Consider the following 14,275-nt stretch of genomic DNA (forward strand, 5'->3'; position numbering starts at 1 on the left):
ATCAGCTGACACACTTGGCATCAGAATACCATCTGTTTGGTCCCTTGGACAACATATCTGCATTTCCTTACGAGAATTATTTAGCGCAACTAAAGCACCTATTGCGCAAGCCTCACTTACCTTTACAGCAAGTAGTAAAAAGGCTCTCAGAATCACCTGCACCGACCTTGGACACAGTGAAGAAAGGGAAAAAATTCATGCATCCTCATTATGGTGGTCCATTGACCTCTTCATTAAGCTGTGGGGACCAGTTCTGTAAGCTTGTTACAGAAAAGTACACAATATCATCTAGGTCTGGGGATAACTGTTTTCAAATTGTAGATAACATTGCCGTTGTTGAAAACATTGTCAGGGTAGGTCAGGAGACTTACATAATTTTTCGCAAGTTTACCAAAAAAGAGTCCTATGGCCAGTATCCCTTTCCATCTGAAAACATTGGGGTATACACAGTTTGGGGGTTGTGCAAGAATGTCGGTGTGACTAGGCTTCAGCACATCGGCAAAAAGTACATAATTTATCCAGACAAAACCAAGTTCATCGCCATTCCCATCATTCATACCAATTAATTTTTTTCCAAAATTTCCAAATCAGTTCATATAATCAGTTTATGCAGTCAGTTCATCAGTTTCTAAGTTTTTTTTCCCTTGCTTTTTTTCTATAGTCTTTGTAATCCCCTGCAATAAAAAAAATGACCACATGGTGCGTTGTTCAGTTCAGCAGTGGGGCAACTGAAATTGTGCCAAACTCATGGGTTGAAGGATATAAAGTCTTCTGGCCCCCATACCCTCCTAAGGACTCTATTAGGCTGAATGCAGCCATCCTGAATAGAGACCAGCCTGGTCAGGGATGGCACACATACCAGCCTATCCGTCTCCTCATAACTCGTGGTGGGTGTTCTGGTATAAGATTTGTGGTATAAGAATCTGAACATACCCCTGTCTGACATAATTTCTCCTGACTCTGACTGTACTTGACTGTTTTTCCATATTTGTAGATAGTCATAATGAGGCAGCGAGGAGCCTGGACAGATATCTCAATAAAGATTGTGACACCACTGACATCCAGTCTGAGGAGGAGAGCCACCATTCCCTGAAAAGAAAAAGAAGGTAATAATGAATGTACAATTTCCAGTTGCACACAATTGGCAGATGCCGAAAATGAATGTCACCCACCCCTCCCATCCGTGTGCAAGCTTAGGTTTCACTCACGGTCGAGCTGTTATCACGCGTCTGCCAATCAAAGATTAAAGGGATAGTTCACTTTGAAATTACATTTTGGTATGTTTTAGGTTACCTCAAGGGCATCCAAGATGTAGGTGTCTTTGTTTCCGCAGTAGTTTCAATTTTTATATTCAAATTTTATATGTGTGTGTGTGTGTGTGTGTGTGTGTATAGTATGAGTTTTTAAAAGAAGCAATTTTCGGCTTCAGTTTCGGTTTTCGGCCAAGTGCATCCTAAATTTCCGGTTTCTGCCTAGAATTTTAATTTCGGTGCATCACTAGTTTCAACCATTTGTTGTTGATGTGCAATTGAACAGTTTAACAATTTGTTGACATGCACAAGTTGACAATTTAAGTGCTTTGCTCCCTTGTTTACTTTTAGACCGAATCCAGTTTATCACTCAGACGAGGAGCCCCAGAATGAGCGCAGATTCACCCAAGCCCCAAAAGTGTTTTATTTCCAGGTAGTGTTAGCCACATTGTGGCGTGTGTGTGTGTGTTTGTGTACATGAAGAAAGCTTTTGCAAAAAATAGCATAAAATATGCATTACACACGTTTGCCCTTAAACACCCCCCCCCCCCCCCACCGCCACATTTTTTTTCTTTACACAAAGCAGCGACCCAACTAGCCAGTCAGATCAGCCAACCATCACCACCTCCACGAATCTATCAGACCCTCCAACGCCCCAATTCTCCCATGTTGTCTTACCCCAATGTCCCAGCATCGTTCCCTGGTGATGAATTGGTGTTCTCTCCAATGAATTTACTCCAGAGGCCATCTCCTGAAGGTATGCTTTTAAAAAGAAGTAATTAAATTCAGTCAATTCAAACATTCAAATTCGAGTCAAATGCAGTATATCCAGTCAAATGGTTTAATTTCTCTTTTCATAGTTGTTTCAGATTCTTCAGAAACTGCCAGGTTGGCATTAAAAGGTAAGTACAATTAAATCCTAGCGGCCCAGGCTTTTCTTTCCTCAATGATTTAAATCATTGAAGGATTTACCACTTATCAACTGTTAGCTTAAACCAATGGAGGGAGACATTGCTAAAATAAACAACTGTTTAAAAGTTTCTTACCATCATTCATTTTTCCATTTGGAATCATTATAACCAGCCTCATGAAATAATGGTTTTACAGCAGTCCAAGAGTGGTCCCATACAAAAATGTTTTGGGTGATCCCAAACCTTTGAACATTAGTGTATGACAATTATAAAAAAAAACATTACACTGACTGCTCGAAGTAATTTTTTAGTTCAACATCTTCTGAAATTTGTTTGTACAATTTTCTTTGTCAATAGATGTGGCTATGCAAAAACTTCTTACTGCAGTGACAGAGCTGTCCAAGGAGGTGAAGGACCTGCGGGAGGAGTTTAGTCAATTCCGCCAGTCCTGCAGGTGTGGACAATCGGAGTCTGTGGTACAGCCACTGTCGGAGCCCTTGGAGCTGCCCTTCCACACCATGGAGGCCCTGGAACATGCAGAAGAGACGCTGTTAAATGGCACAAACCGACAGGCAATGGTAGTTTTAGTTACATCATTACTCTGTCAGAAAACTTCACTGATATGCACAACTTCCTTAAACTGACTGACCTTTATGACAGTAGACTCATGGGTTAATTTCACATTTCAATATCTCCTAAAAACTGCTGTTTTTTCAGTATGCCTTTATCAATCCAAGTTACATTCAGACTGAAAAAAATAAGTCTCGTAAATGAATTAATCTTTTTTTTTTCTTCGAGTAATTTCATTCATCTTAGCAAAATATAATTAAAATGTATTCCCTAATATGTCTTTGTAAACGTTGATGACACTACAAACAATACAAAACTATAATGCTATAAGAAACAAAAAATAATAATTCGTTGTTTACTGGGTCCATAGGCCAATATTATCGGTCTGCAGCACGAAAAACAGCACGAAAGCAATGATTGTGCAATACATATTTTCTATGGTCATATCTATTAATTTATTTGCAACGCTGCTTTTATTTTGCGTGTCACTCTAGTTTGATGCTCTATTGATACAGACAGTTCAATTTATAACAACGTTTTCAGGATTTCTCAGAGGGCAGGCTTCAAGTATAACTTGTTTGAAGTAATGGTGCTTCATATAACATTATCCAGAGAAACAAATGTTAATGATAAATCCCCTGTTATGTTTGTACTGGCTACTGTATACAGGCCACCAGGGCACCATACAGACTTTATTAAAGAGTTTGGTGATTTTACATCCGAGTTAGTTCTGGCTGCAGATAAAGTTTTAATAGTTGGTGATTTTAATATCCATGTTGATAATGAAAAAGATGCATTGGGATCAGCATTTATAGACATTCTGAACTCTATTGGGGTTAGACAACACGTTTCAGGACCTACTCATTGTCGAAATCAACCTCTAGATTGTATACTGTCACATGGAATTGATGTTGATAGTGTTGAAATTATTCAGCCAAGTGATGATATCTCAGATCATTATTTAGTTCTGTGCAAACTTCATATAGCCAAAATTGTAAATTCTACTTCTTGTTACAAGTATGGAAGAACCATCACTTCTACCACAAAAGGCTGCTTTTTAAGTTATCTTCCTGATGTATCCAAATTCCTTAGCATATCCAAAACCTCAGAACAACTTGATGATGTAACAGAAACTATGGACTCTCTCTTTTCTAGCACTTTAAATACAGTTGATCATTTACGCTTAAGGAAGGTTAAGGAAAACAGTTTGACACCATGGTATAATAAGCATACTCGCACCCTAAAGAGAGCAGCCCGAAAAATGGAGTGCAGCTGGAGGAAAACAAAACTAGCGGTATTTCGTATTTCTTGGCGGGAAAGTAACCTATCCTACAGAAAAGCATTAAAAACTGCTAGATCCGATCACTTTTCTTCTCTTTTAGAAGAAAACAAACATAACCCCAGGTATTTATACAATACAGTGGCTAAATTAACGAGAAATAAAGCCTCAAGTGTTGACATTTCTCAACACCACAGCAGTAATGACTTTATGAACTACTTTACTTCTAAAATCGATACTATTAGAGATAAAAATGCAACCATTCAGCCGTCAGCTACAGTATCACATCAGACAGTGCACTATAGACCCCCTGAGGAACAGTTCCACTCATTCTCTACTATAGGAGAGGAAGAATTGTATAAACTTGTTAAATCATCTAAACCAACAACATGTATGTTAGACCCTATACCATCTAAGCTCCTAAAACAGGTGCTTCCAGAAGTCATAGATCCTCTTCTGACTATTATTAATTCCTCATTGTCATTAGGATATGTCCCCAAAACCTTCAAACTGGCTGTTATTAAGCCTCTCATCAAAAAAACACAACTTGACCCCAAAGAACTAGTTAATTATAGACCAATCTCGAATCTCCCTTTTCTGTCCAAGATACTAGAAAATGTGGTATCCTCACAATTATATTCCTTCTTAGAGAAAAATGGTATATGTGAGGATTTCCAGTCAGGATTTAGACCGTATCATAGTACTGAGACTGCTCTCCTTAGAGTTACAAATGATCTGCTCTTATCATCTGATCGTGGGTGTATCTCTCTATTAGTTTTATTGGATCTTAGTGCTACGTTTGACACAATTGACCACAACATTCTTTTGCATAGACTTGAACACTTTGTTGGCATCAATGGAAGTGCATTAGCATGGTTTAAATCATACTTATATGACTGCCATCAGTTCATAGCAGTGAATGAAGATGTATCATATCGATCACAAGTGCAGTATGGAGTACCTCAAGGCTCAGTACTAGGGCCGCTACTTTTCACGCTTTATATGTTACCCTTGGGAGATATCATCAGGAAACATGGTATTAGCTTTCATTGTTATGCTGATGATACTCAGCTCTATATTTCTTCGCGGCCTGGTGAAACACACCAATTTGAAAAACTAATGGAATGCATAGTCGATATAAAAAACTGGATGACGAGTAATTTCTTACTGCTAAATTCTGAAAAAACAGAGGTGTTAATTATAGGACCTAAAAACTCTCCTTGTAATAACCTAGAACACTGTCTAAGACTTGATGGTTGCTCTGTCAATTCTTCGTCATCAGTTACCCAGCAAACATTTGGACGTCTTTTGACCATTGAAAAGACGTCCGTCCGACACGTCCCGTCATGGTTGAAAAATAGTTCCAAAATGAAAGTTGAACCGACGTCTTTGACGTGAACTACACGTCTTTTCTGCATGTCTCCTGGATGTCTAAATGCGTCATCTTCTGGACGTCCAAATGCGTAGATTTCTGGACGTCGTCGTTTAAATGTTTAAATGCGTTGCTGTATAGTTTAAGTGTATGTACATATAAGCCTGCATATAAAATAACCACATACCCACTCTGTAAAAGCGTGAAAGGCAATCAATTATGTCTTGAGGTTTAACACATCTGGACAAAAGTTCAAGATCGGTCCAGTCAGACCTGAACGTCCCATAAAACATCTTAATCACGTGTACATCACAAACAATAACACATTGTTTGTGGACGTATGCAAAAAAGAAGCATGTTCTGATTTAGCACATTTTATTGTTTTTGAACAGTTTAGCATCTGTTAACCAAACTAAAATACCAATTACAAAATACTGAATTATTATATAAAGGGAAAATTCTGTAATTTACTCACCCTTATGTTTCAAACCTGTATACCTTTCTATGTTCTGACGATATTGTTTTCACGTTTGCTTTACTGGGACAATGACAAATAGGAATCTTCAAGATAATAAAAATCTATTTAAAAAATTAGTTTTTCAATGTAATCTTTGTATCCATTTTGGATTTCTGAAATAAGTTTACAGGCCTACCATTTTCGTCAGAAATATGATTTAATGAGGGTCATCACTGAATAAAAAGTGCTGAAATACTCAATCTTGAAGTCCATTATTATTGTCAAAAATGTCTATTTTCGCAGTATTTGTTTATTAATGTTTTTATTAATTGCATTTATTTTTAAATAGTTTAATCATATAAATAATATTAAGAATATTATATTTGAACGTGGCATAACCACCTTGCAGGAGCCATTGTTGTCATGTGACAAGAAAATCATAAAAAATTGAAGACCCTCATCATAAAATATGTTTGAAATCATTGCTATTTATAAAATCAAAGTGGTGTAAATGATGTTAAACTATATAGAACCGACATGAATTAAAATATTACATTTCTGAGAATGCGTTCACGTGTTTTCGACTAAAATGTTAAAAGATGGTTTCTTTTTATCATGTCTTTATTAATCTTGTCATTGACTTACACAGTTGTCTTATAAACAAAGATATTTGGAAGAATATTTGTAACCAAGCGGATCTCACAATCCATTAACTGCCATTGTAGGAAAAATGATTATGATCGTAACATAAGGGTGAGAAAATTATGACTATTTTCATTTTTGGGTGAACTATCCCTTAAACACATTACAGTAGTTTGGCTCATTTCTTGTAACCTCCACCCTCATCTCTTCCTGGAGCGAGCTTCAGGTGTTCTGCCATTGCTGCATCCCATTCAGAGTCTCCACCTCTTCACAGCATCTGAGGGAAGAGAATACATTTCTTTTTAAAATAAATAAAATAAAAAAATTGAGATAAATGACATGCACTTATTTTCAAAATATCTTTATGGTCTACAGCTAAAATAAATAAATAAATAAACCTTGGAACGAGATGAATGAATCATGAATGAAACATTAGAAAAAGGTAATCAACATGCATTAGATTTTATTTTTATTGTATAAAAAGATGTTGTGTTTAATGTGTTGCCGTTGAGAAACACCCTTAACTGGGTGTGTAACTGTGAGAAAGTGAACAGGACATTTCTGATAAGACAGGAGGGCTGTGATGTCCCCTGAATAATTAATTAAAGCGTACCAATAAAAATTACATCAATAAGTAACTTTTAGCCTACTAACGTTAGCGAATTTTAGCCATACTCAGTGAATCTCAGTTGACAATGTGGGCATAATTTCTCTCGGTTCCTTCGTGTCAAACAAGTAAAACTCAAGCACGTTAATCAAATAATACAAAATGTACTTACCCAACAGTAGATTTTATATAATATATATCGATACATCTCCCTCCAAGAGTCCTCTCACGAAATATATTACTATGTTTTGTGTCTACATCTTGGCAGCACTGTTTTGGCAATTACATACAACTCAGACCAAAATGGTGACCGGATATATATCTGTTTTACATGTATATGCATAGATTCCATAAAAATAATAACAACGGATACATAAAACAGGTTGAAATGATGACTAAATTGTAGCATGGCAATCACTTAACCACACTGGGCAGTTTGTCGGACCAATGTTTGCTGGGTTAGGAACCTAGGTGTGCTATTTGATCGCAATCTTTCCTTAGAAAGCCACGTTTCTAGCATTTGTAAAACTGCATTTTTCCATCTCAAAAATATATCTAAATTACGGCCTATGCTCTCAATGTCAAATGCAGAAATGTTAATCCAAGCATTTATGACCCCAAGGTTAGATTATTGTAATGCTTTATTGGGTGGTTGTTCTGCACGCTTAGTAAACAAACTACAGTTAGTCCAAAATGCAGCAGCAAGAGTTCGTACTAGAACCAGGAAGTATGACCATATTAGCCCAGTCCTGTCAACACTGCACTGGCTCCCTATCAAACATCGTATAGATTTTAAAATATTGCTTATTAATTATAAAGCCCTGAATGGTTTTGCACCTCAGTATTTGAATGAGCTCCTTTTACATTATAATCCTCTACGTCCGCTACGTTCTCAAAACTCAGGCAATTTGATAATACCTAGAATATCAAAATCAACTGCGGGCGGCAGATCCTTTTCCTATTTGGCGCCTAAACTCTGGAATAACCTACCTAACATTGTTCGGGAGGCAGACACACTCTTGCAGTTTAAATCTAGATTAAAGACCCATCTCTTTAACCTGGCTTACACATAACATACTAATATGCTTTTAATATCCAAATCCGTTAAAGGATTTTTAGGCTGCATTAATTAGGTTAACCGGAACCGGGAACACTTCCCATAACACCCTATGTACTTGCTACATCATTAGAAGAATGGCATCTACGCTAATATTTGTCTGTTTCTCTCTTATTCCGAGGTCACCGTAGCCACCAGATCTAGTCTGTATCCAGATCAGAGGGTCACTGCAGTCACCTGGATCCAGTACGTATCCAGACCAGATGGTGGATCAGCACCTAGAAAGGGCCTCTACTGCCCTGAAAGACAGCCGAGACCAGGACAACTAGAGCCCCAGATACAGATCCCCTGTAAAGACCTTGTCTCAGAGGACCACCAGGACAAGACCACAGGAAACAGATGATTCTTCTGCACAATCTGACTTTGCTGCAGCCTGGAATTGAACTACTGGTTTCGTCTGGTCAGAGGACAACTGGCCCCCCAACTGAGCCTGGTTTCTCCCAAGGTTTTTTTTCTCCATTCTGTCACCGATGGAGTTTCGGTTCCTTGCCGCTGTCGCCTCTGGCTTGCTTAGTTGGGGTCACTTCATCTACAGCGATATCGTTGACTTGATTGCAAATAAATGCACAGACACTATTTAACTGAACAGAGATGACATCACTGAATTCAATGATGAACTGCCTTTAACTTTCATTTTGCATTATTGACACACTGTTTTCCTAATGAATGTTGTTCAGTTGCTTTGACGCAATGTATTTTGTTTAAAGCGCTATATAAATAAAGGTGACTTGACTTGACTTGACTTGACTTGACGGTTGGTCTGGGAACGCCCCCGGGAACGCCCCGTGATGTAAATTTAGACAGTGGGGGAAAACATTGCCTTGGCGCCAATTTGAAATACACGGGACAATCACGCCGAAGAGTTGCTGTGTCGTTTTCTGTACCTCCAATAAACTAACAAATTATGAATTGAAGTTCTACATCCTTCCTAATAAACATACATAGCCGGAAAGGATGACAAAATGGCTACAAGCAATAAGTTGTGAGGATGATGAGTAGAGCGCAGTCTCGAGGGTACCCCCTGGCCTGCGAGGGGCGATGGGGGTATGTGACGCTGATTACGAAGGTTTTATTATTACAGTGCAGTCGGCATTTCATCACAGGCAGGCTATATTAACATCATGTTCATTATTAACATTATCAAAACTGTCTAAGGTTGTTTCAGAAAGTGGCATGCATATATAATTTGCCTTATCATTCTACCTGAAGCAAAACTATGTAATGTTAGCCTAGTGTCGAACATAAACCCACTTAAAAAAGCGTGTGGACACGTAACAACTTAGTTTTGTGTCAGAACTTTTACACTTACATTCATAAATTCACCCCGTCTGTGTTTGCGAAACGATTGAATTGCGGAATCCAGTCAAAAATAGAACTTGCTGTATAAAGCAGAACGTCACGGAATTTGGCTATTTTTGAAAGAATATACATATACATTAGGGCTGTAAAATGAATCAAATATCGATATGGACTAGTGTATATGAATATTAAAGTTAAAAGAGACTACAATTGTTCTACGTGTCTCTGGGAATGAGTGCTCAATATGTGCATTTTTGTAATTCAAATACACACGATGTTCGCAGTGTTTTCCCCCACGCCGACTCCGCCCTCGCCATGCCCCCAGCTATGACTAGATGCCGACTGTATGTATACCATTTTCCCTTTGCGCTTCAGTTTTCTGCGCGTCTTGCTTTGTGGCACTGTTTTGACGTGGGGGTGGAATCAAGGGACGGGGTCGTGTACAACATGCCTCCCTGGAAGTGACCTCATCGGCCCGAGACGCAGCTCACTGATTCAGGTCCTGTCACGATGAGCAGAGACTTTCGAGTGGATCATTTATTTTTATTCAATAGCATTAAAACATGAATGTTTTAGTTTTATTAACTTTATTAACAAATGTATATGTGTATTAGCAGCGTTGGCTCAAGTTAAAGAAGTTGTTACCTTGAACATCTGCTGTTTATTTCTCTCGATGTGCACACTTTTATAGCATTAAAGGCCATGTTGCAGGTTAACCACCACTGTCGATTAATGGGTACATAAATCACTCAAGATATGTATATCATTTTTAAAATGTCTCAAAAATGGTCTTAAAGACCAGTTTTTTACGCTTTTGGTATTAACGTTTTTTTTTACGCAATTCGGTGCTGACGTCACGTTGGGGAGAAATGGAGGAAAGGCCTAGTATGATGCCTCAGCCTAGTATGATGCCACATTCCAGGCAACCCGTAACTCATGTTTTTCCAACCTTAAACCTGTGAAAGTGCACTGGAATGGCAGTCAAACCTGTGACTTCCCACCCGTGAACTCGTACTAGATCGATGTACTCCGAGTTCCGATGTCACACAGGAAGTGAAACAACAATGACAGCCCCTACGGATAACACTGCCTTACGGACGCAGTGTTTATGCAAGTGGTTTTAGGACAATGTAACGTTGCGATAAAAACTGGGATGAGGAAGAGGTGGCAAGAACCAACATGTATGATGGCCCGCAGCCGTATAATTTCGAACCTGCCAGACGTGAGAGGGCAAATGAGGTATTGCCAAGAACTGATGGCCGTTAAAAAAGCCAATTAAATGCATGGTCCGAGGAGAATGAGTGAAGAGTTGGTGAAGTGTCCTGGTGAGTTGCTATCATTTAGCAACGCAGCAATGAGCACTGGAGCTAGTCTACATCAGCAGTGCACAATAATATATATACACTGTAAACGATTTCTGTTGTTTTCACAGTATTATTGCTGTATTATCAGAGAAAGCTTACTGTAGAAACAGTTTACAGTAAGTTGCTGCCAATTTTATAACTTTTGCAGTATTATTGCTGTATTTCCAGCTTTGTCTTACTGTAGAAACTATTTACAGGACAGTTGCTGTCAATTTATGCTATTCTTTGAAAAGAACAATAGAGTGGGAAAATAATTACAGTAATCCTTATATTACTGTTCAATTGATGACAGTAATAATCCAACAGACAAGGAATTTTATTTATTAATTATATATTTATTTATAAGGAATTTTATAATACATCGTTTCATAAGGTAACCCATATATTAAGGCATTTAGCATATAATTAAAAAAAAGTTTAATGTTTTATGTGGGTGTTTTTTAATTGCGTATCTTTATGGTTGCCAGATTTTGACACAAAAACCACCTAATCTCATATGTTATAGCCAACAATTTTGTGGGTGGGAGGTAGTTGTAGAGATGTAGATGTCAAAAATATAGGCTAGGTAAATAGATAAAATCAATTCCCATGATATTTTTTAATATTATTATTTTGCTTTCTATTAAACACACTAATTACATAAAGAGCGGAATCGTACGGGATATACCTGGCAACCAATCATCTAAACCGTCAGCCTGCACTCATTTTCCAATTCATTTTCTGAGCCTTTGAGGATGAGCAAGACCAACAAGAACCAGTCAGGTGAGATATACAATTTTATTTAATATCTTAAAGGAGCTATGTGGAGGTTTTTTTCTTAAAAAAAATCTTTAAGATAGAGTTTTCATTTGTACATGTATGAGCCAACCATGATGTAAAAAAAAAGAATGACACCTCGACTGTCCACCACGGTTGCCTCTATCAGCCTGTAGGCTCAATTGTGTGTGGAGGAGTCGGTCCCGTTTTGGCACGAAAACTCACAAAATGTGACGTCATGCACGTTCTCGTCTACTTGGGCTTACAACCGTACGGCACACCAGCCATTATAGTAAGCAGCAGCAATAGTGTTTTCAAATGGACTCTGCGGATGGAAAGAAGCGACCAGCCTCCAGCACAATTCAGACACTCACGGACTCTCCTCGTAAGTAAAAAAAAAAAAAAAAAGCGTGCGCACTGAGAACAAGCATGAGACTGGCTGCAGTTCCTCTAACGGCCACTGGTGTCAGTAACAGTTAGAAATTTCAGAACCTGAAAGGCGAGGAGCGGCGCGGCGCGGCGCGACTTGGCCACTGAGAGCGTCGTACTTGAGGAGAGTTGAAAACAAGGCAACTTTATGGTAATGAGCTATGACGCGGTTGGGAAGCAACCAATCGGAAAGTAGAAGTCCACCGCTTGAGAGGATTCCAGAGAACGCAGCTCCGACCACATTAGTTCCCAAGCACAATGGAGGACAGGTTGATTATTGCTGTTTCGCGTTTGCAATAATCTATGATGTGGCCCTGTTTGCGTACAGGGACATAAAACATAAATTAAAAGTGATACGTGGACCAAGGTGTCTGAAATTGTTCATTTTAAGTAAAGGATCTTAATATTTCGTCCACAACAATATTTAATGAGGTTAACTTATAACGTTACCCTCCTTGTGGTTAGTCTGCACGAGATCAACAAGATTGTTTGCTTTGCGGCCACTTTAAATACAAAATAAGCATTCAGTCTACGTCAGAGCGTCTGAGCGCTCATGAATCTTTCTGCAGCGTTGTGAGCAGAGCGGCAAGAGAGATTTTTGACGCTCTTGACGCCGGCGGTGTGAACGCACAGTAATAAGCCTAAAGCTATGTTCGAAATCGACCTATTACACTAATGTTATGCACGACTTGAAGGGACAACCACAGTGTTTTCAGTCATATTATACATTTTATTACGTGAGTACAACCGATGAAGTCCATTTAAAATGTTTTTAAATGGACTTCTGAGTGTTGTCATAATTTACGTGACATCTATTAATCAGTAATATAACTGTGGAATTTTTTTTGCATACAAGCCTTTATATTTCATTATTTTTTAAGCATGTAACAGATTGTAGTTAGTTATGTGTATATATGCGTATATGAATATAAAAACTACTGTAATCAATTATACTGCATAGTAACTTTACAGTATTTTAAAATAGTGCAAAAACATGAACTGTAATTAATTTTACAGTATAAATATACTGTAAGTTATTATACAGTGCGTTGTGAGCTACTGTAGTCAGATTTACAGTAATCTTGAGTAATCTCAAGGAAAGCTTAAATCGTTGACTTGATTGCAAATAAATGCACAGACACTATTTAACTGAACAGAGATGACATCACTGAATTCAATGATGAACTGCCTTGTTCAGTTGAATGTTGAATGTTGTTCAGTTGCTTTGATGCAATGTATTTTGTTTAAAGCCCTATATAAATAAAGGTGACTTGACTTGACTAATCTTACTGTGGAATAAAATACTGAAGCTTGCTGGCTATTTGTTTCCAGTAAGTTACCTTTGATTTTACGTTAATAAATTTTTAATTTTTTACAGTGTATATATATATATATATATATATAGGGTGAATACTGGTAAAGTGGGACACTTTCTGATAATTTATATTCTGCATACTTTTTTATTATGATCCAAATGTCTTAGCCGCTCATATGATACTATTCTAAATAGCTTAGGAGCTCTACTATACTATAGACAATAAAAAAGAAAGAAACATTAAACACAGGATGGATGACTCTTCCTCAAACACACAATGACCCCAAACCACATTTTTCAAGGCACTACTGTCAAACTGGGACACCTTTATTGGCAAACTGGGACACTTAAAACACATTCAATTTTTATTTAAGAGTAGGTCTTATAAATTAATACACAATAACAACATAAACAACAATATAAATAACAACAATAATATAAACATCACTTTTTTTAAGAAGGGGTGCAGGTACAGCAGATTCAACCCACCCCCTCCCTCGCCTGCCCACAAAATTTTATATTGGGTTAAATTTATTTCATTTTCAAATTTAATTAAAAGAAAGTAACCTTCATTAACATCTCTTCTTGTAGGAATTAATTGATTTCACACAGGCTTAATTCACACGGTCTCCGTGTCCTCTTTGCTTCGCGATTTTTCTGTGCGTGAGAAAATGGATGTGTGGCGTGAGAGCGTGTGAAAAGTGTTAATTGCGTGAGTCTCACAGTGAATGCGTGAGAGTTGGCGTAGTTTAAGTCAGTCTTTGTTGAAATATCTAGCTAACTAACTAAATGTATGAGGGACATATAAAAAGGGAACTCAATTCCTCCATTAGAATGACTTGAATGGCTGTCCCAGTTTGCCAGTAATACCCTGTCCCAATTTAACAATATGCTATTGGCAAACTGG

At 37.8% G+C, this 14,275-nt stretch overlaps 1 long non-coding RNA gene across 1 annotated transcript; it reads right to left on the reverse strand.

Moving 5' to 3' along the window:
- Positions 1–249: 249 nt before the first annotated feature.
- On the reverse strand, positions 250–2,384 carry LOC132116779 (uncharacterized). Its single transcript, XR_009425691.1, has 3 exons — positions 2,297–2,384; positions 1,929–2,012; positions 250–1,089 (listed from the first exon to the last, which is right to left on the reverse strand). It is a non-coding gene; the product is annotated as an uncharacterized LOC132116779 (long non-coding RNA).
- Between the last annotated feature and the right edge of the window lie 11,891 nt (positions 2,385–14,275).

Source organism: Carassius carassius, chromosome 36 (assembly GCF_963082965.1).
Source record: "Carassius carassius chromosome 36, fCarCar2.1, whole genome shotgun sequence".
Taxonomy (NCBI): Eukaryota; Metazoa; Chordata; class Actinopteri; order Cypriniformes; family Cyprinidae; genus Carassius; species Carassius carassius.